The sequence below is a fragment of the Notamacropus eugenii genome, chromosome 6 (genome assembly GCF_028372415.1).
Source record: "Notamacropus eugenii isolate mMacEug1 chromosome 6, mMacEug1.pri_v2, whole genome shotgun sequence".
Lineage (NCBI taxonomy): Eukaryota > Metazoa > Chordata > Mammalia > Diprotodontia > Macropodidae > Notamacropus > Notamacropus eugenii.
This window is the reverse complement of record NC_092877.1, coordinates 42,849,300-42,872,839: the sequence shown is the minus strand read 5'-3', so window position 1 is coordinate 42,872,839 and position 23,540 is coordinate 42,849,300. Positions and strand designations below refer to the sequence as shown.

Genomic DNA, 23,540 nt, shown 5'->3' with positions numbered 1-23,540 from the left:
AATCACATCTTAACCCATGATAGCCTTATTTCTGATCACATCAATACACAGGAAATATTCTCTACAAAGTTAACAATAACATGTTAATTTGTAAATGACATTTTCAAAATCTTCATTTAAATTCCTAGGGGATAGGGATTGTAACATACTTTGTATCTGTATCATTAGCACCTTGGAAAGTAGACGAAAAAAGTCTACGCTGAATAAATACTATTTGATCGATTCTTGGCTTCTGTCAAGCACATGACAAACTCTTCATGAATTTTCAAGCAGTATTCTACTTGTCTGATCTTTTCTCCTCAGTCTCCTTTGCCAGATCATGATCCCTGTGCAGTATCTTAATCATACACATGCCTCTTTCTCTGGCCTAGGCCCTCTCCTCTCTTCTTTATGTTTTTTTTTTTCAAATTTATTTTTTTTTCAGTTTTTGAAAATCTCATCCATTAGTTTTAAATTTTCTCCCCCTCTCCCTAAGATGGCATGTAATCTAATATGGGCTGTACACATACACTCTTATTAAACACATTTTCACATTAGCCATGTTGCATTGAAGTAATAAAACTAATGGAAGAAAGCATGAGATAAACACAATAAAACCAGACATAACAAAAAAGAAAATAGTCTACTTCATTCTGTGTTCTAACTGCGTAGTTCTTTCTCTGGATGCGAATGGCATTTTACAACATGAGTCATTTAGGTTAAATTGCCATTAACTTTGCTATTCAGATGAATCCCAACTCTATATATTCACCTCTGAACTCCAATACATAGACCACTAATAGTTGGACATTTATACATAAACGTCCCAGATGCTTTTCATACTCAACAAGTTCAAAAGAGAAATCATATCATCTTCAACTTTCAATTAGAAAACATTATTTCCATAATTTCTTATTTCTATTCAGGACCCCTCTCTTCTTTGATATGCTGTGATTTGAAATCCTGGGATTAATCTCAACACTTCCCTCTATCTTCCCTTAAACAACCAGTCAGTTGCCAAATCTTGCCACTTCTATATACACAACATACATCACATGGATTCTTACATCCACTTTCTCCACATCCCTAACTCATTTTTGTGTCTCCTCTCAATCAGGTCATTGCAAAAGACTCCTTATTTAAAGTCCAGTTTCTATCCCCTCTAAACTATCCTCTAAAAACCCACATGATCTTCCTAAAGAAATGATCTTCCTAAAGCACCTAACTGACCATATCATTTGATTACTCAAGCCTTGAACACATATTGACTTCAGAACAAAATGATAATTCCTCATCTTGATGTTTATGCTTCCATGCCACATAAATCCAGTCTCCCTCTTCAGATTTATTTCACTTAACTCTGGGGCATGTCTATACTCCAGGTCAAGTGGCCTGCCTATTCTCCAAACCCAGAATTCTACCTCAATCTCTATTCATTTGCACAAACCATTCTCCATTCCCCAAAGACACTAACTCAACTCATCTTTTTAGAGTTTCAAGCTTCCTTTGCTTCTCAGTTAGTGCATCACTACTTAAAGGAAATCTAGTTTCTATAACCCTGTTCCTCCATAATTTATCTTGTATTTACACATCTGTGTAAATATTTCATCCCTTCCTCTCCAATAGAATGTAAACTCCCTGAGTTTAAGGACTGTTTTGTATTTTATTCTTTTTATTTCCAGTGGCTAGAACATGGCACCCGGCATAGAGGGCACATCAAAATATTAGTTGAATGGAAGGCAACATTGCACATTTAAAAATCTCATGTCTCATTCGTGTTGGTAACATGATCAAAATAATCACATAACATGAATATAAAAAACTCAATATGACATTTGAAATTCCTTAAGTTACTTTCTCCCCGCAATTTTTGGAAGATATTATCATGCTAATTTTACAAATGAGGCAACTAAAGATCACAGAGTTACAGTCACATAACCAGAATCATAGGCAGAGCCATTAAGACTCAGATGTTGGACTCAAACCCAGATCTCCGCACTTCAAGTCCAATTTTCTTTCCATTAAATCAACCAACAAATATATCTGTGAAACTCTTCACTCAAAGCCTCAGTTTGAGAAATAAGAGGGAAAGTAATAGCTGAAACAAATGTACTTATGCAAACAAAAACACTTTTATCTAAGTTTTCCTTACCATATCATGTATGGTCATATATTTACTGCTTCTTTTAGTGTTTCATGATATATTATGTAACCTTTGAGAGATCAGAATTTTACTTACCAACATGCTGTAATAATACTCAATGAAGATACCTCATTTCCAAATCTTTAACAATATATGACCCTATAGGGATGAGAAACAAGACCAAAATGAGAAATGAATCTTACTGAGAGAGGGAGAGGGAGAGAGAGAGAGAGAGAGAGAGAGAGAGAGAGAGAGAGAGAGAGAGAGAGAGAGAGAGAGAGAGAGAGAGATGTATTAAAGACCAATACAAAACTAAAATCAGTATGTTTGGCATGTCAAGAGGAATAGACAGGCTTCCCTGAAATGAACTACAAATAAATAATTAGGTTTGAATATTTTAAAGTAAAACCAAGTGGTACCCATTGATGCAACTAGATGATTATACTAGGCTTCAGTTATTATGTTTGCATAGTAGAGCCATATTTATGTTGAGTCTCATAATAGTTGGGATTGAACCCTTAGGCACCTCAGCACCAAATGTAACCACCATAATTAAAATGCTTTTTTAAATCCATTAGGATTGAGAAAATTATAAACACACCAATAAATTGTGTGAGAAGTTCTCTAAATTCTCAAGGGATTTCATTATTTTTTCTACATCTATGTTTATCCAAGATTTATGAAAAGTAAAAATAAACAAGATAGAATAGCAGCATAGCTAACCTAGCCTGATCTGTCATCAAAACTCTGAAAAATTGCTTTGGGAACAACATGTGGCAATTGTGCTTGTGTCTGTGTTCACTAACTATGAAACTTGGTCCTCATCACCTCATCAGATTCATTTTGGTCAGTCCATAACACATAAGATCATTTGGGTAATTGGAAACTTCAAAAGCGGTGAATAATCACAGTATTTGTGATATAACCCTTTGAATATCTTTTTTTATTTCAATGTGATTTTCTTTTTTATATTTTTAATTAATTTTGTTCATTTTCAGTGTTCCACAATCACTACCATGTAGCTTAGATTTTTTCCCCTCCCTCCTACTTATATTCCACCTCCACCCCTGAGACGGCATACAATTTTACATAGGTTTTACACATACATTCCTATTAAATACATTTTCACTATAGTCATGCAGGGTGGAAGAATTAAAATGAATGAGAGACATCATATAACAAATCAAACCGTAATACACACACAAAAAGTGGTCTGCTACATTCTGCAGTTGAATTCCATAATTATTTCTCTGAATGTGGAAGGCATTTTGCCTTAAAAGACCATTGGGAATTTTTTTAAGTTCTTGCATTGCAATCAAGTTCCAAATCTACCAGAAAAACTCTCGCACACTGTGGCCATTGCTGTGCACAAAGTTCTCCTGGTTCTGCTCCTTTTACTCAGAATCAGATCATATAAGTCTTTCCAGGCCTCTCTGAAGTCTTCCTGTTCATCATTTCTTACAGCACAATAGTATTCCATTACATTCCTATACCATAATTTATTCAGCCATTCCCCAATTGATGAGCAACCCCTTGATTTCCAGTTTTGGGGAACCATAAAGAGTGCTGCTACACATAATTTTGTACATGTGGGACTCCTTCCCATTTTTATGATCTCATGGGGATACAGTCCTAGAAGCGATATTTCTGGGTCAAAGGGTATGCATATTTTTGTAGCCCTTTGGGCATAGTTCCAAATTGGTCTCCAGAATGGTTGGATCAGCTCACAGTTCTACCAACAATGAATTAGTGTTCCAACTCTCCCACATCCTCTCCAACATTTATCATCTTCCTGTTCCATTATGTTTGCCAATCTGATAGGTATGATGTGGTATCTCAGAGTTGTTTTGATTTGCATCTCTCTAATCAGTAGTTACTTAGAGCATTTTTTCATATGACTAAAGGTATCTTTAATTTTTCCTCTGAAAACTGCCTGTTCATATCCTTCGACTGTTTATCAGTTGGGGAATGACTTGTATTTTTGTACATTTGACTCAATTCTCTACATATTCTAGAAATGAGACCTTTACCACAGATACTAGCTGAAAAAATTCTTTTCCAGTTTTCTGCATCCCTACGAATCTTGATTGTATTGGGTTTTGTTGTGAAAAAACTTCTCAGTTTAATGTAATCAAAATTCTCCATCTTGCACTTTATAATGCAGTATATCTCTTCTGTATTCAAAAGTTCTTCCCTTCTTCATAAATCTGATAAATACACTATTCCTTGCTCCACCAATTTGTCCATAGTATCAATCTTCATACCTTGACTGTGTACCCATTCAGACTTTACTCTTGTGTATGGTGTCAGGCATTGGTCTATGCCTAGTTTCCGCCACACTGTTCAGTTTTCCCAGCAATTTTTGTCCAACAGCGACTTCTTATCCCAAAATCTGGGGCCCTTGCGTTTATCAAACAGTAGATTGTTACTTTATAATACAATTTGAGATCTGGTAGTGACAGGCCACCTTCCCTAGCATTTCTTTTCATTAGTCCCCTTCATATTCTGGACTTTTTCTTCTTCCAGATGAATTTTGATATTATTATTTCTAGCTCTAGAAAACAATTATGTGATAGTTTAATTGGGATGGCACTCAATAAGTAAAATAATTTAGGTAGAATTGTCATTTTTATTATATTGGCTCATCCTACCCACAAGCAACTGCCATTTTTCCACTTACTTAGATATGACTTTATTTGTGAAAAAAGTGCCTTGTAATTGTGTTCATACAGTCCCTGGGTTTGTTTTGGCAGTTAAATTCCCGAATATTTTATAGTGTCTACCCTAGCTTTAAATGAGATTTCTCTTTCCATCTCTTGCTGTTGTTACTAATATACAGAAATGGAGAAGATTTGTGCAGGTTTATTTTGTAACCAACAACTTTGCTAAAGTTGTTTTTTATTTCAAGTAGCTTTTCACTTAAATCTCTGGGATTCTCTAAGTATATCATTATATCATCTGCAAAGAGTGATAACTTAGCTTCTTCTTTGCTTGTTCTAATTCCATCAGTTTCTTTATCTTGTCTAATTGCTACAGCTAATATTTCTCATACCATATTGAAGAAGAGTGGTTATAATGGACATCCTTTTTTCACCCCTGATCTTCTTGGAAATGCATCTAGCTTATCTCTATTTCATATAACGCTTGCTGAAGGTTTTAGGTAGATACTGCTTATTATTTTATGAAATGAAAATAACAATATAAATTGAAAGAACAGTCCACCTCACAAATCAAAAAAATAAGTGTTGCAAGACTCCAAAAGAAAAAAAACATAGACCCAAAGAAGACTAATAAGACACTTCTCCATACACTTTTGCTGAACTGCAAGACCAATGTTTGTGGAATCATGTGTGTATTTTCAGACTTTTTCAATCAACATGGAAATTCACAAATTAACTCATGAAAATGAAAATATATTTATTCTAAAGCTGTGTTTTTGGTATCACTTAATCCTAACCATTATATCAGTAGAATATTAGATACTTAAAGAAAGAAAATGTTAGATTTTTTTTTCCTTGCATCCCTAAAATATAACGTAGTGCATGGGGTATACTACGTATTTCATAAATACTTGTTGTAGTGAATCAAATTCATCAAAAATGCTGTTTCCTACTCTAGAGTTTTCTCAGGGTCCCTTTCACTTCATTGTTCCTTAGACTGTGGATCAGGGGATTCAACATAGGAATGATTTCCATGTAGAAAACAAGACACCACTTTATTCTCATCTGTTGAGTAACTGGATTTAGGTATCACATGAATGAGAGGGTGCCATAGAAGAGAGTGACTGCTGTGAGGTGGGAGGTGCAAGTTGAGAAAGCTTTGGATCTCCCTTCAGGGGAACTTATCTTCAAGACAGAAAAGAAGATGTATGCATAGGAGATTAGGATAATTAGCATTGTGATCATAATTATAGACTCAGCAGATGCAGCAGAAAGAATTTCAGCCAGATGTTAGTAGGAAAGCTTCAAAAGTGGTGAATAATCACAGAAAACATGATTGATCTTATTGGGTCCACAAAAGGATAGATTCAATAAGCAATAAGCGAAGGCCAAAGCACTTACACAACCCCCCAGGTAGGATACAAAAAATAACAGTGTGAAGATCTTAGGAGACATGTTGGTGGAGTAAAGTAGGGGGTTACAGATGGCCACATATCTATCATAGGCCATCACAGCCAGAAGGAAGCACTTAGCAGTTCCAAAAATGCCTCCAAAGAACAGTTGCATCCCACAGTCTCCAGGAGGGATTATGGTTTTGTCCACAAGAAAGCTCTTGAGCATAACAGGTGTGACAGTTGAAGAATACCCAATATCTACAAATGCCAAGTGGCTGAGGAAAAGGTATATTGGACTGTGAAGCTGGGAGCTATTTTTGATCAATGTGATTATGCTAAGATTACCAAATATGTTGGCAGCATAGACTCACAAAAACATCACAAAGGGGATGACATGAAGGTTTGGATCATCTGTTAACCCCAAAATAATGAATTCTTTCACAGCAGTACAATTATTGCCAGACATCAGTGTTGGAAGGGGAACCTGTTAGAAGCAAAGGAGATAAAAATAGAATACAGGATTAAGCTTTGAATATGTCTACTATTACATTCAGGAAGCATTCACTGGCCACCTCTCACGTGCCCATCCTTCTAACATACCCTCATACTTTGCTCATATGCATTACAGCAGGGTGCCCATAACAAAAGCAGAGATGAATATATTTGTTGCTTCCCAATTTTTTCCCTGGACCAACCCTACTATATGATTTGCCACTTTTGCCACTGTGAGAATGTGAAAAAGGCTGCAGGAGTAGAGGGGATTGTTTAAGTACAACATTGGAACAGGTTATAACTACATGCAGAGACTATGTCTCAATTTGGACTATGTCCAAATGTATAAATGCTGCTCTGTCAACTAGGCACCATTATTAATCCCTTCCAAAGAAAAACAGTAAGCCTTATGTTGCTTCGCCTCCCACACTTCACCACTTTCCACATCTGAAGGTTTTTTTCAACTCTTGCTAATTGACTATGAGGAAATTCCTAGTGTACAAGATCACCTTTATTTTCCAAAATCACAAGAGAAGAAGAATGGGGAATCTCAGTTCCGGGTCCTCCTTGTATTTTGCTCCTAAACTTGGTATTTCTACAAAGAGGAATTATTAAGCTAGATGTTGCTAATCTGAAGGTCTGTGTGAAATTTCCCATGAAAATGATGCTGTTTCTAAGGAAAACAATGGCTACTAGAAAATAAGAAATACAGGTAAAGGGGTATAGAAAGTTATCTGGCCCTACAGGACAAGAGAGAAGATGGGGACAAGGGAAGGGAGGGATGACAGAAGAGAGGGCAGATTGGTGATAGGGGCAATTAGAATGCTTGGTGTTTTCGGATGGGGGGAGGGAACAAATGGGGAGAAAATTTGGAACCCAAAATTTTATGAAAATGAATGCTAAAAGTTAAATAAATTAATTTAAAAATAAATGAATGAATGAATAAAGGAAAACAATGGAGAACACTTGATCAACCACTTGTAATCATATCTGTTTACCTACAACATCCTTCAATTTCATGATAGCTGAGCAAATTTTGGTAAAGGAAAGCACTGGCAATTTTATGTGCCATAAAAAGTAATGAAACACTTCTTTGCTGTATCATGGAGATACTTTCATTAACTGATGCAGAGTGAAATCCGTAGAACTAGAGTAACAATTTATGTGATGACCACCGTAATCATGAGAGAGAAACCACTCTGAAATATCATAAAACTTGGATCAAAATAGTAGCAAATCTTGTCATAAACCGATGAGAAAATATTATTAGCCACTTCTTGGTGGAAAAGTGATGGACTAGAGGTACAGAATGAGGCATGGATTCTTAGACATGGTTTCCTTGGTTATGCAGATCACTTACAAGGGAGAACTTTGTCTGGTAATGGCAAGAGAAGTAGCTGACTGGGTAATGAAAGACATGAGTGCATTAAAGGAACAAGAATGAACCATTTTCATAATGCACAAGGGAAAAAATAAAGTACAACTTTACGTCTACACACATTTATATGGAAATGTAACATTTCTTTTAAAGAACAAACTGTCTTGAAATGCTTGCATTTATTAATCTTTGTTAAGTTCAAAAGCAAGAAGTGGTCATAAATACTACTTTTTCTTGAAATGCTCTTATAAATCTAAACTTATTTTGTCTCTTCTCCAGTAAAAATAATACCAAATGTGGTTTATATCAGAGAAGACCCTGTCTATAACACTCATCTATGGCTTTATGGCCCAATCCTTTCGTTGTGACCGCAAAAAAAAGAATACCTTCACTTCATAAAAATTCAAAGAGTGTTGAGACAATTATGCTATATCTTCTACTTCCCGTTTCCCTCTCAGGAGAGGATTCTGTAACTTACTTTTGTGACAAAGGAAGAACTGCTCTGGAGGGATCCTTTTTCGTTCCTCTTCTACAATTCAGTATTCTTCAATATTGAATTAAAATTCCCCAACTCTCTTTGCAACAATCTCTGAAAGAGAGATCTTTTTTTCTCCTGGACCAATTCCTATACTTGTTCCATAGGTCCCTTCCTTCCTATTTCAACTTAAGCTTCCCATGTTGGAAAACTACCCTATAACCTTTAATCTTTTTATGTATACGCTTCTTTCCTTTTTTCTGTAAATGTACTCACATCTTTCCAATACTTTAAAATCTTTTTTTGACCCTGATATTCTTTGAAGTTATCATAATATATCTCTTCTCTTTCCCTATCAGCTCTTTGGGTTGTAGGAGGAAGGAAAAGCTACCTTTGTTGAGTCGACTTCTCCTACTTGTTAAAGTATTCTAATCTGGTTTCTGACCCCATCACTCCACTACAACTATTCTCTTCAAAGTTACCAATAATTTCTTAATCATATATTTTTTCAGTCTTCATTTATATGGAAGATATTGTTACAGATGTTATATTTGTATCATTAGCAACTAGGAAACTGGCTGAAAATAGTAGTGAAACCCCACCCAACTAGAAGAGACTTTACAAACAGAAGCCAGTTTAGGTGAGAACTTTCCCGTGCGAAATTAATCCCTGTTTGCCACCTTGTATTAGAATTTAGGGTGGGCCAGCTCATGAAGGGGAAAATCAGTCCAAGTGATCTGGATAGAGATGAATTATTTCATCCCGATTGCTGGAGGTGGTTGAGTCTCCTGATCAAGTCACATTGTCAGTCAAATGCGCTGAAGAATTTTTGCCCAGCTCATTAATATGTGCATTCTCTCACTGAGTTAATCAATCAGAGCTGATGTCCACCCTCAAGTACATCCCCCTTTTCAAAGGTTTTTTAAGCATTCAGTGTTCTTTAAGGGGCACCTTTGGTTACCAAGAGTGCCAGTGACCTCATTTTACTAATTATTTATTAGTTACAATTAGCAAATTGATAATTAAATACCCAGAGGCTATGTCTCTAAGACTTTTCATTTATCACAGGAGATATCCAGTGACTGAGAAATGGCAAAAGAGATTGTGACACATGAACATAAAAGAATAGGATTATACTCTAAGAGAAAATTATGATTAATGCAGAAACAGAAATGGTTTTACCTGTTCTGTTAGAGTCATAATAGTAGGGTAAAGAGAACAACACACACACACACACACACACACACACACACACACATAATGAACATAACAATGTAAATGGAAAGAACAGTCCCCCTCCCAAATCAATAGAAAATGAGTGCTGCAAAATTTTAAAAAAAATAGTAGTCATGGACCGAAAGAAGAGCAATAAGACATTTCTTCAGACTTATTTGCAGAGTTGCAAAACCCATGTTTGTGGAACCTTGTATGTATTTTCAGACCTTGGCAATCAATATTTGAATTCACAAATTTAACCCATCAAAATGAAAATATATGTTTTCTAAAGCTGAGCTGTTGGTATTACTTAATCCTAACCATTATATAAGTTGAATATTGGATCCTTAAAGGAAGGGAATGTTTCACTGTAGCTTAGCATCCCTGAAATAAGTCACAGTGACTGGGACATAATATGTGCCAAATAAATACTTGTTGTACTGAGTTAACTTCATGAAAAAGGCTATTTCTTACTCAGAAGTTTTCCAACCATCCCTTTTACTTCATTGTTCCTTAGATTGTAGTTCAGAGGTTAGACATGGGAATCATTACAATGTAGAAAACAGACACTACTTTATTCTCTTCTGTTGAGTAGCTGGACTTAGGCATCACATAAATGAATGGAATGATGTCATAGAAGAAAATGACTGCTGTGAGGTGGGAGGTGCAAGTTGAGAAAGCTTTGGATCTCTCCTCAGTGGACTTTATCTTCAGGACAGAGAAGAGGATGTAGACATAAGAGATTGTGTGTGTGTGTGTGTGTGTCTGTGTGTGTGTGTTCATCCTTCGTTGACGAAGAAGACTATGCCATCAGAGAAATGATGACATGACTTGCACTTGACTTTACTTTGAGTGAGGGAGGGCTGTGCAGGTAACCAGCCTGACTTCTCCTCCAGAGCCATATGCATCCATTGACCAGATATTTATCAGGATGACTGGAGATGACCCAGGATGATGCAATTGGGGTTAAGGAACTTGCCCAAGGTCACACAGCTAGTGAGTGTCAAGTATCAAGTGTCAAGTTCAAGGACTTGAAGTCAGGTCTTCCTGACTCCTACACTGGTGCTCTATCCAGTGCACCACCTAGCTCCCCGCCTACATAAGATATTACAATAATTAACACCATGATTGTAATTATTGACCCAGAAGAGGCAGCAGGAAGAATTTCCGCAAGTCTTGATAATTAGAAAGTTTCAAAAGTGGTAAATAATCACAGAAAAAGTGATTGACCTCATCGGGTCCACAGAAAGATCCATTCACTAAGCAACCAGCAACAACCCAAGTCTTTAAACAACCACCCAGGTAGGATGTGAAGAGTTATAGAGTGCAGACCCTAGAAGACGTGTCGGTGGAGTAGAGCAGAGGGTTACAGATGGCCACATACCTATCATAGGCCATCACAGCCAACAGGAAGCACTCAATGGTGCCAAAGATAGCTCCAAAGAGCAACTGGGACACACAGCCTCCAAGAGGGATTAAAATTTTGTTCACAAGGAAGTTTTTGAGCAAAACATCCAACATCCACAAATGCCAAGTGACTAAGGAAAAGATACTTGAAGTGTGAAGTTGGGAGCTACTTCTGATCAATGGGATTATGCTAAGGTTACCATCTAAGGGGACAGCATAGACACCCAAAAATATCACGAAGAGGATGGCATGAAAGCTTGAATCATCTGTTAACACAAAAATAATGAATTCCCTTACAGCAGTGCAGTTATTGCCAGACATCTGGAAAGATGGAAAGAGAACCTATTAGACAGAAGAAAAGAAAATTAAAATAGAATACAAGATTAAGTTTTGGATATTTCTATTGATATATTCAAGAAAAATTCATTGGCCACCTCTCACGTGCCCATCCTTCTATAATACTCACATAGTTTGCTCATATGAATCATGGCAGTTTGCCCATAAGGAAAGAGAGATAAATATATTTGGTACCTCCTATTTTTTTCCTCTGACCAACCAGTGTATGATTGCACAATTATGCCATTCTTAGAATGTGGAAAAGGCTGTATGAGTCAAGAGGAATGTTCAATCCCATCACTAGAACCGTTCTTAACTATATGCAGAGACTATATCCAAATGTATAAATCCTGTTATGCCATCTAAGCAACTGCTGTTAATCTCTTCCAAAGAAACAGAGTCTGCTCTATGTTACTATACTTCTCACAGAACCACTTTCTTCATCTGAAGATGTTATCTACCTCATGCTAATTGACTCTGAGGAAATTCCTGATTACCAAGATCACTCTAGATTTCTCAAACCACAAGAGAAGGGAATGGAGAATCTCATTTCTGAGTCTTCTCATTGTATTTTGCTCCTAGAACTTGGTGTTTCTGCACAGAAGAATGCTTAAGATAGATATTGCTAGTCTGAAAGACTGTGGGAAATTTCCGATGGAAATGCTGCTGTTTCTAGGCAAAAACAATGGAAAACACTTGTTAAAATAGCTATTTATCTATTACATCCTTTAATTGCAAAATAGTTGAGCAAATTGTGGTATAGGATAGTACTGGCAAATTTATGTGCTATAAGAAGTAATGAATAACACTGCTTTAGAGTAATATGGAAATACTTTCCTTAACTGATGCAGAACGAACTCAATAGAAGTACAATAACAATTTTTATGATGACCACAATAATCATGAGGGGGAAACTACTTTGAAAGATCTTAGAACCTGGAAAAATATAGTGAGAAATCATGTTACCATAAGACTGATGAGGAAATGTTATCTACCACTTCTTTGCATAAAAGTGGTGGACTACAGGTACAGAATGAGGCATGATTTCTTAGACATGATGAATTTGCTGATTTGGTTTCTTGGGAATACATATCTTTTACAAGAAGGACTTCCACTATGAGTAGGAAGAGAAGTAGCAGACTGGGTCAGGATAGACGTGACTGGATAAAAGGAACAAGAACAAGCCATTTTCAAAATGCAAAAGAGAAAAAAAGAAGTACAACTTAACATCTACATATAGACAGATATGTATATTACATTTCTTTTCTTTTGGGGAGGGATATGTTTACGTTAATTTTATTTATTTTTAGTGTTCTACAATCACCACCATAAAACTTATATTTTCCACCCTACCTATCCCTCACCTCCCCCCTCCCTCCAGGAAATGTCATACAGTTCTGTATAGGATCTACACATACATTCTTATTGAATACATTTTCACTATAGTCATGCTGTGTAGAAGAACTAAAATGAATGGGACAAATGATATAATAAACCAAAACATAATGCACACACACACACAAAAATGATCTGCTACATTCTGCAATTCACTTCCATAGTTCTTTCTGTGGATGTGGAAGGCATTTTGCCGTAGAAGACCAAGGGGAATTTTTTTTAAGTCCTTGCATTGCTATGAAGTTCCAAGTCTACCAGAAAAAACTCTCACACACTGTGGTTGTTGCTGTGCACAAAGTGTTCCTGGTTCTGCTCCTTTCACTCAGCATCAGATCATGTAAGTATTGCTAGGACTCTCTGAAGTCTTCCTGTTCATCATTTCTTATAGCATAATAGTATCCCATTACATTCATATGCTATAATTTATTCAGCTATTTCTCAATTGATGAGCATCCCTTTGATTTCCAACTTTCGGCCACTACAAAGAGTGCTGCTATAAATATTTTTCTACATGTGGGACCCTTTCCCATTTTTATGATCTCTTGAGGGTACAATCTTGGAAGCAATATTGCTGGGTCAAAGAGAATGGACATTTTTGTACCTCTTTGGGCATACTTCCAAATTGCTCTCCAGAATGGTTGCATGAGCTCCCAGTTCACAGAGAAAGAAAACTTATAGACAAATTTCTCTAATAAATATAAATGCACAAATTTTAAATAAGGTTTTATCAAAACGAATACAGCATCTTATCAGGAGAATAAAACATTATGATCAGGTAGGATTCATTCCAGGAATGCAGGACTGGTTCCATATTAGAAAAACTATTAGCGTTATCGATCATATCAACAACAAAACTAACAGAAACCACATGATTATCTCAATACATGCAGAAAAAGCTTTCGACAAAATGCAACACTCATTCCTGTTAAAAAGGCTGGAGAACACAGGAATAAAGGGAACTTTCCATAAAATAATAAGCAGTATCTACCTAAACCCTTCAGCAAGCATTATATCCAATGGGGATAAGCTAGATGCATTTCCAATAAGATCAGGGGTGAAACAAGCATGTCCATTATCACCACTATTATTCAGTATGGTACTAGAAATGTTACCTGTAGCAATTAGACAAGATAAAGAAATTGAAGGAATAAGAATAAGCAAAGAAGAAATTAAGTTATCACTCTTTGAAGATGATATGATGATATATACTTAGAGAATTCCAGAGATTCAAGTAAAAAACCACTTGAAACAATAAACAACTTTGGCAAAGTTGCAGGTTACAAAATAAACCCACACAAACCTTCTGCATTCCTATATATTACTAACAAAGTCCAACAGCAAGAGATAGAAAGAGAAATCCCATTTAAAGCTAGGGTATACACTATCAAATATTTGGGAGTTTACCTGCCAAAACAAACCCAAGGACTATATGAACACAATTACAAGACATTTCTTACACAAATAAAGTCAGATCTAAGTAAGAGGAAAAACACCAGTTGCTCGTGGGTAGGCCAAGCCAATATAATAAAAATGACAGTTCTACCTAAATTAATTTACTTATTGAGTGCCATCCCAATTAAACTATCAGATAATTGTTTTCTAGAGCTGGATAAAATAATATCAAAATTCATCTGGAAGAACAAAAGGTCCAGAATATGAAAGGGACTACTGAAAAGAAATGCTAGCGAAGGTGGCCTAGAGCTACCAGATCTCAAATTGCATTATAAAGCAATAATTATCAAAACCACTTTGTCCTGCCTAAGAAACAGAAAGGTAGGCAAGTGGAATATGCTAGGTACTCAAGACACAGCAGGCAATGAATATGACCATCTCCAGTTTGATAAAGCCAAGGATCCCAGCTTCTGGGATAGGAACTCATTGTTTGACAAAAATTGCTGGGAAAACTGGATAAACGTATGGCAGAAAGTAGGCACAGATCAATGCCTGACACCATACACAAGAATAAAGTCCAAACGTGTACATGATCTAGGTATAAAGATTGATGCCATGGACAAACTGGAGGAGCAAGGAATAACATATTTATCAAATTTATGGAGAAGGGAAGAATTTTTGACTAAAGAAGAGATAGGAAACATCATAAAGTGCAAGATGAATAATTTTGATTACATTAATCTGAAAAGTTTTTGCACAACCAAACCCAATGCAACCAAAATTCAGAGGGAAGTAGTATATTGGGAAAGAATTTTTACAGCTAATCTCGGAGATAAAGACCTCATTTCTAGAATATATAGAGAACTGAGTCAAATGTACAACAATATGTCATTCCCCAATTGATAAATGGTCAAAAGATATGAACAGGCAACTTTCAGAGGAAGAAATTAAAGATATCTATAATCATATGAAAAAATACTCGAAATTGCATTTCTTTTAAAGATCAAACTACCTTAAAAAGTTTGAGTTTGTGAATGCTTGTTAAATTCCAGTTGTAAGGGATTGTCTTACATATTACTTTTCCTGAAATGTTCTTATTACTCTCAATTCTAAACTCATTTTTCTTCTCTACTCAGTACAGCAAAAATGAAATAAAATATTGAAATAATATTTCTCTCAGAGGAGACTCTGCCTATAACATTCAATTATGACTGTATGGGTTCCACTCTTTCTTTGTGACCACAAGAAAAAAGAATACCTTAAATAAGTAAAAATTTCTAGAGGGATGAGGCAATTTTTCAACACCTTCTGCTTCACATTTCCCTCCACAGAGAGAACTCAGCAATCTACTTTCATGACAAAAGAAAGGCTGTCCCTGTGGGATCCCTTCCTATCCTCTTCTACAAATCAATATTTCTCAATATCATCCCCTACTGTCTTTGCAACGATCTCTGAAAGAGAATTTTTTCTCCAGGATCAATTCCTCTACTTGTTCCATTGATCCCATCCTTCCTATTTCTATCTTAAACTTTCCTTAATGAAAAACTCCCCAAAAGTCTTTAGTCTTTTTATCTATAATCTTCTTCGCTTCTTCCTATAAATGTACTCAGACTTGGCCAATCCTTTGCAACCTTTCATTTAACCATGATATTCTTTTAATTTATCATGCTATATCTCTTCTCTTTTCCAATCAGCTCTCACGGGGAAAAAAATCCACCTTTTACGAGTTGACTTCTTCTCCTCCTCTTCATTTGTTAAAACGTTTTAGTCTGGTTCTTGACCTCATCACTTCACTACAAATATTATCTGCAAAGTTACCAATAATTGCTAAATCATAAGGTTTTTGTGATAATTTAAATTCATACTTGGTAGGAATTTTCACAGATTTTGTACTTGTATCGTTAGCATTCAGGAACTGAGTGGCTGAAGAATAGTAGGTGCTTACTAAATACTTGCTGATTAACTGATTCTTCATCTCTTTGCAGCATGTGATAATGTAGACCACTTAACTCTTATTGGATAATTTTTCCTCAAGAATTTTTATGATGGGGTGGAGCCAAGATAGCAGAGTAGAAAGACGCACATACACATAGCTCCGAACCCACAACCCATAGAACATCTGTAAATAGCAACTCACTGTGAATTCTGCAGCACCAGAGGCCACAGAACATTGGAGCGAAGGAGATTTCTGTTCCAGAGGGATCTGCAAACCTCTCACAAAAGGTCCTTTGCGCCGTGACTGGGAGCCAAGCCCTGCCGGGGCCACAGAAACTGAGAGGAGCAGATCCGAGCGGGCTTCAGGGACGGGATCTCCAGCAGCCGCGCGGGTCCTTCTATCCACAGGTGACAGGGTCAGTGAGAGGGTCTCTTTGTCGGGGCGAGAGGGGAGTGGGGTGCCCCATAACTCAGGACCCCTCGGGAGGCAGCAGCGGAGGTGGGAGCAGACCCGGGCTCCCCAAGCAGGCAGGAGCTCTGTCCCATTGTTGAAGGTCTCTGCATAAAGCCCTGAGGGAACTGAGCCCAGGAGGTGGCCCTGCCCCCACCTGAGCACGTGAACTTAATCTCACACTGAATAGCAGCCCTGCCCCCGCCAAAAGGCCTGAGGCTAGGAAGCAGGATTTGAATCTCAGACCCCAAGAGCTGGCTGGGAGGATCAGGAGGCGAGGTGGGTGTGAGGAGAATATTCAGAGGTCAAGTCACTGGCTGGGAAAATGCCCAGAAAAGGGAAAAGAAATAAGACTATAGAAGGTTACTTTCTTGGTGAACAGGCATTTCCTCCCTTCCTTTCTGATGAGGAAGAACAATGCTTACCATGAGGCAAAGACATAGAAGTCAAGGCTTCTATATCCCAGCCCACTAAATGGGATCAGGCCATGGAAGAGCTCAAAAAGGATTTTGAAAATCAAGTTAGAGAGGTGGAGGAAGAGCTGGGAAGAGCAATGAGAGACATGCAGTCAAAGCATGAACAGCAGGTCAGCACGCTGCTAAAGGAGACCCAAAAAAATGCTGAAGAAAATAACACCTTGAAAAATAGGCTAACTCAATTGGCAAAAGAGGTTCAAAAAGCCAATGAGGAGAAGAATGCTTTCAAAAGCAGAATTAGCCAGATGGAAAAGGAGATTCAAAAGCTCACTGAAGAAAATAGTTCTTTCAAAATTAGAATGGAACAGATGGAGGCTAATGACTTTATGAGAAACCAAGAAATCACAAAATAAAACCAAAAGAATGAAAAAATGGAAGATAATGTGAAATATGTCATTGGAAAAACGACTGACCTGGAAAATAGATCCAGGAGAGACAATTTAAAAATTATGGGCCTACCTGAAAGCTATGATCAAAAAAAGAGCTTAGACATCATCTTTCATGAAATTATCAAGGAAAACTGCCCTGAGATTCTAGAACCAGAGGGCAAAATAAATATTCAAGGAATCCACAGAACACCACCTGAAAGAGATCCAAAAAGAGAAACTCCTAGGAACATTGTGGCCAAGTTCCAGAATTCCCAGGTCAAGGAGAAAATATTGCAAGCAGCTAGAAAAAAACAATTCAAGTATTGTGGAAATAAAATCAGGATAACACAAGATCTAGCAGCTTCTACATTAAGGGATCGAAGGGCATGGAATAGGATATTCCAGAAGTCAAAGGAACTAGGACTAAAACCAAGAATCACCTACCCAGCAAAACTGAGTATAATACTTCAGGGGAAAAATTGGTCTTTCAATGAAATAGAGGACTTTCAAGCATTCTTGATGAAAAGACCAGAGCTGGAAAGAAAATTGGACTTTCAAACACAAGAATGAAGAGAACCATGAAAAGGTGGACAGCAAAGAGAAGTCATAAGGGACTTACTAAAGTTGAACTGTTTACATTCCTACATGGAAAGACAATATTTGTAACTCTTGAAACATTTCAGTATCTGGGTACTGGGTGGGATTACACACACACACATGCACACATGCACACACACATAGAGACAGAGTGCACAGAGTGAATTGAAGAGGATGGGTTCATATCTTAAAAAAATGAAATTAAGCAGTGAGAGAGAAATATATTGGGAAGAGAAAGGGAGAAATGGAATGGGGCAAATTATCTCTCATAAAAGAGGCAGGCAAAAGACTTATTAGTGGAGGGATAGAGAGAGGAGGTGAGAGAAAAACATGAAGCTTACTCTCATCACATTCCACTAAAGGAAGAAACAAAATGCACACTCATTTTGGTATGAAAACCTATCTTACAATACAGGAAAGTTGGGGAGAAGGGGATAAGCAGGATGGGGGGGATGATGGAAGGGAGGGCAGTGGCAGGAGGGAGCAATTTGAGGTCGACACTCATGGGGAGGTACAGGATCAAAAGAGAATAGAAGTAATGGGGGACAGGATAGCATGGAGGGAAATATAGTTAGTCTTATACAACACAACTATTATGGAAGTCATTTGCAAAACTACACAGATTTGGCCTATATTGAATTGCTTGCCCTCCAAAGGGAAGGGGTGGGGAGGGAGGGAGGTAAAGAACTTGGAACTCAAAGTGTTAGGAACAACTGTCGAGTAATTTTCTTGCCACTAGGAAATAAGAAATACAGGTAAAGGGGTATAGAAAGTTATCTGGCCCTACAGGACAAAAGAGAAGATGGAGACAAGGGCAGAGAGGGATGATAGAAGAGAGAGCAGATTGGTCATAGGGGCAATTAGAATGCTTGGTGTTTTGGGATGGGGGGAGGGAACAAATGGGGAGAAAATTTGGAACCCAAAATTTTGTGAAAATGAATGTTAAAAGTTAAATAAATTAATTAATTAAAAAAAAGAAGAATTTTTATGACACTGGCCCTCCTGGTACTATTACTCCTCCTACCTGTCTGGACTTTCCCTGTTACTCTCCTTTGGCAGATTATTATCCCTATCCTCTCTCCCAAGCATAAATGTGCTCCCAATGTATGTCCTGTGGCCTCAAGGGCGTATGTGGCTCTCAAGATCCTTATGTGTGTCCCTTTGACTGAATTCAAACTTCATTGTACAAATCACCTTAATAAAAGGATTTATTTTGTAAAGCCTTGGCTCAGTCAAAAGACTGCACTCAAGGACCTAAAAGGCCACAGGTGGCCTTAAGGGTACAGGTTCCCCATCCCCTGTCCTCGAACCTCACTACTTTTTCTGTACTTGCTCAATGAACTCATTAGTTTCCACTGTCATTAATCTCTCCATGCAAATGAAAGCTAAATCAGTAAATCCAGCGCAGAACTCCAATCCACAAATCTCCAGTAGTTGAACATTTACTCCTAGATGTCTCTAAAGCATTTCAACCTCAACAAGTTCAAAAGACAAAACATCTTATTTCCCGTCTTCAAACAAAAGCCACTTACCTTCATAATTTCTTATTTCTGTTGAAGGTCATATCCTCCTTTCAAGAAGTTTAGCTTGCAATCTCACAATCAATTTCTATTTTACTCTTTATCTTTCATTTCCTAACCAGTCAGTTGCGTGCCATACCAATTCTTCATGGACAACATATATCTCATAACCTCTCATATCCACTCAAATAGCTATCACCTAACTCAGGTTTGCATCTCCTCTCACTTAGATTATTGCAAAGCCTCTTAATTAGAAGTGCAATCTCACCTTCCTCTAAACTATCCTCTCAAAACCTACAAAAGTAGCATCATCCTAAAGCACATGCCATGTCACTTCCTCACTCAAGCCTAGAACACATCCCTTAATGCCATGAGGACAAAGTAACAGTCCTTCAACCATATATTTAAAGTCATGCACAACCTGAATTACTTTTCTCTCATACATTTAGTATATATTCCAGCCCCACTGGTCTCCTACTTGTTCTGCAGTCTCAGAATTTTATTCTCATCTCTGTCTCTCTGCACAGGTCATCCTCCATGCTTCAAATACCCTCTTTCATTTCTGGTCTTATAATTTCAACCCTCCTTTGTGGTTTTGAAAATGGGTCAGTACTTACTGAAAGTTTAGTTTCTAAAACTCATTCCTCACCTCACCTTATACTTACTCAATTCTGTAAATATTAGAGCCCTTTTTTTAAACTCAGGGGGGTTATATTCAAAAATTTAACCTATCAAAATGAAAATATGCCTTTTCTGAAATCCATTTAATGGTATTATTTAATCTTAACCATTATATCAGTGAAATATTGGATCCTTTTGGGAAAAGACAGTATGATTTTTGGTTTTATATTCCCCAAACCTTATGAAGTGCCTGGAATATAGAGTATATTTAATAAATACTTGTGTGGAGCTAATTCGTGAAAAAAAGATGATTTTTACTCATGAGTTTGTTCAGTGCCCCTTTTACTTCATTGTTCCTTACACTGTAGATCATGTGGTTCTACATGAGGATCATTACAATGTAGAAAACAGACATGACTTTATTCTCATCCATTGTGTAGCTGGACTTCGGCATCACAGAAATGAATGTGAGAGTGCCATAGAAGAGAGTGACTGCTGTGAGGTGGGAGGTGCAAGCTGAGAAAGCTTTGAATCTCCTTTCGGTGGACTTTATCCTCAGGACAGAGAAGAGGATGTAGACATAAGAGATTAGGATAATTAGCACTGTGATCATAATTATGGACCCAGTAGATGCAGAAGGGAGAATTTCAGCAAGATTATCTTCAGAGTAGGAAAGCTTCAAAAGTGGTGAATAATCACAGAAGAAGTTATTGATCTTTTTAGGAAGAAGGACTGATTCAATAAGCAACCAGTGAAGATCCAAACATTTAAACAACTTCCCAGGTAAGATGTGATTAGTAACAAAGTGCAGACCGTAGTGGCCATGTTGGTGGAGTAGAATAGGGGGCTACAGATGGCCACATACCTATCATAGGTCATCACAGAAAGCAAGAAGCACTAAGCTGTCCCAAAGATTGCCCCACAGAATATCTGGGCCACACAGCCTCCAAGAGGGATTATAGTTTTGTCCACAAGGAAGTTCTTGAGCATCACAGATATGACAGATGAGGAATATGCACTGTCTACAAAAGCCAAGTGGCTAAGGAAATGGTACATTGGAGTGTGCAGTTGGGAGCTATTTCTGATCAACGTGATTATGCTAAGGTTAACAACTAAGGTAATAGCATAGACACTCAGAAATATCACAAAGATGATGACAAAAAGAGTTGGATCATCTGTTAGTCCCAAAAGAATGAATTTAGTCACAGCAGTGCAGTTATTGCCAGACATCTGTCTTGGAAAGAGTACCTATTAGACAGAAGAGAGGTAGATTAGAATGGAATACAGAAGTAAGATTTGGCTACATCTATTGATGTATTCAAGATATATTCAATGACACCTACTACATGCCACTCTTTCATGTCTCTCATTCTTGGGTCCTATGTATTATGGCAGTGTGCCCATAATCAAAGCAGAGATAAACAAATTTCTTTCCTCCAAATTTTCCCCCATGGACCAACCATAATGTATGATTCGGGAATTTTATCATTGTGACAGGGGGGAAAATTCTTTAAGAGTGAAGAGGACAATTGAATTCTCAAAACGGGAACCTTACTTAACTATGTAGAGACAATATCCAAATGTGTAAATGCTGTTCTGCCATCTAACCACCATTGTTAATCCATTTCAAAGAAACAGAGACTGTTTTGTGATTCCTCACCTCCCATAGAACCACTTTCCACATCCAAAAATGTTATCTACCTAACGCTAATTGACTGTGATGAAAGTCTTTGTTTCCAAAATGATCTTTGTGCTCCAAAATTGCAAAAGAGAAGGAATGGAGAATCTTATTTATAAGTATTCTTATTTTATTTTGCTTCTAGAACTTGGGTATCTATGAAAGGCTAACATTAGATTGGATAGTATCAGCCTGAAGGACTACAGGAAATTTCCAATGGGAAGTTCCACAATTTCTAGATAAATTTATGGGAATCACTTGTTCAGCTTACTGTAACCATATCCTATTTACTTATTGCTTTCTTCACTTGAGGAATATTGAACAAATTCTGATATGGGAAAGGAGAAACAATGAATGACACTTCTTTGCAGTAGTGCAAAAACAAAACACTTTCATTAAATGATGCAGGGTGAACTCAGAAGAGGCAAAAATACAATTTATGTAATGATCGCAATAAACAAGAGAGGAGAAACAACTTTGAAAGATCTGTGAACTCGGATCAAAATTATGACAAATCTTGGCTTCAAAAGACTGATGAGAAAATACTACCTATCACTTCGTGACTGAGAGTTGATGGACTTGAGAAGATTAAGATTCATCCTGTATCATTTATGTATTGATCCTATTTACAATTAATTGATTTTGCCCTGTAACTGTTTTTGTCCTATAATTACTTAAGTCATGGTTCTTTGTCTCTAAAATTATTTCAGAATTCAACTAGCCTATAATGGGTTCATTTTAGAGAGCCAGCTCCCCTGCTAATCACTTATATTTTTTGTCTCAAGGAATTTTAACTGTCCTTTGGGAATGTGTGGGAAAGCAAAGGAGTCTGGTATAATGTCTCTACACCACCAAGCTATACTTGAAGGATGTCTGTTTCTGGTTCAAAAGTTTGGGGCACTATCTTGCACCCATACCCAAAGAGGGAGCATTTCTTATTCTCATAAGAGGATGGTCATAGCTAGCCCCCTATTACTAAACATCTAAACAATCATGTTGTTTCCTGTACCTCAGCTCTACACCCAACGAGGTTGTCCTTAATCTCATGATGTCATCTACTCTGCTGTGTTCTCTGTTCTTTCCTCCCAACAATCTATAAAGGGAGAACTATCCTCTTGTTCACAGTCCTTGAGACTAGTGAAGGCAATCATGTCCCTACTAATAAATGTTATCTTGCTCAGAAAGTTTCCTCAGCTTACCTTTTTGCTCAATTTTAAATTCAACAGACAACAGATATACAGGGAGACAAGCATTTTCAAATACGGCTGATTTGTTGACTTGTGTTCCTTGACTATATGTAATATATAAAGCATATATATCTCTTTTACAGACCATACTATCTAAATAATATTTACATTTGTTGATTGAATCTTAAGTTTTAAATAAAAGAAATTATCTTCAATACTACTGTCTCTCTGGGTTCCCTTTTCTTCTCACTTCTACAATTCAGAACTCCTAAATATCACCCCCTATTGTCATTTCAGTCTTAGAAAGATAGTCCTTCTTTTCCTCAGGGCCAGTTCTTCTAATTGTTCCATTAATCCCATCTCTCCTACGACAGCCCTAAGCTTTCCCTAGTGAAAAACTCCCTTTTAACTTTTAATCTCTTTGTCTATAAGATTTCCTCT

The 23,540-nt window shown here is 37.1% G+C and overlaps 1 pseudogene; it reads right to left on the bottom strand.

Moving 5' to 3' along the window:
* Positions 1 to 20,523: 20,523 nt before the first annotated feature.
* On the bottom strand, positions 20,524 to 21,464 carry LOC140512038 (olfactory receptor 5p57-like; annotated as a pseudogene).
* Positions 21,465 to 23,540: the final 2,076 nt, after the last annotated feature.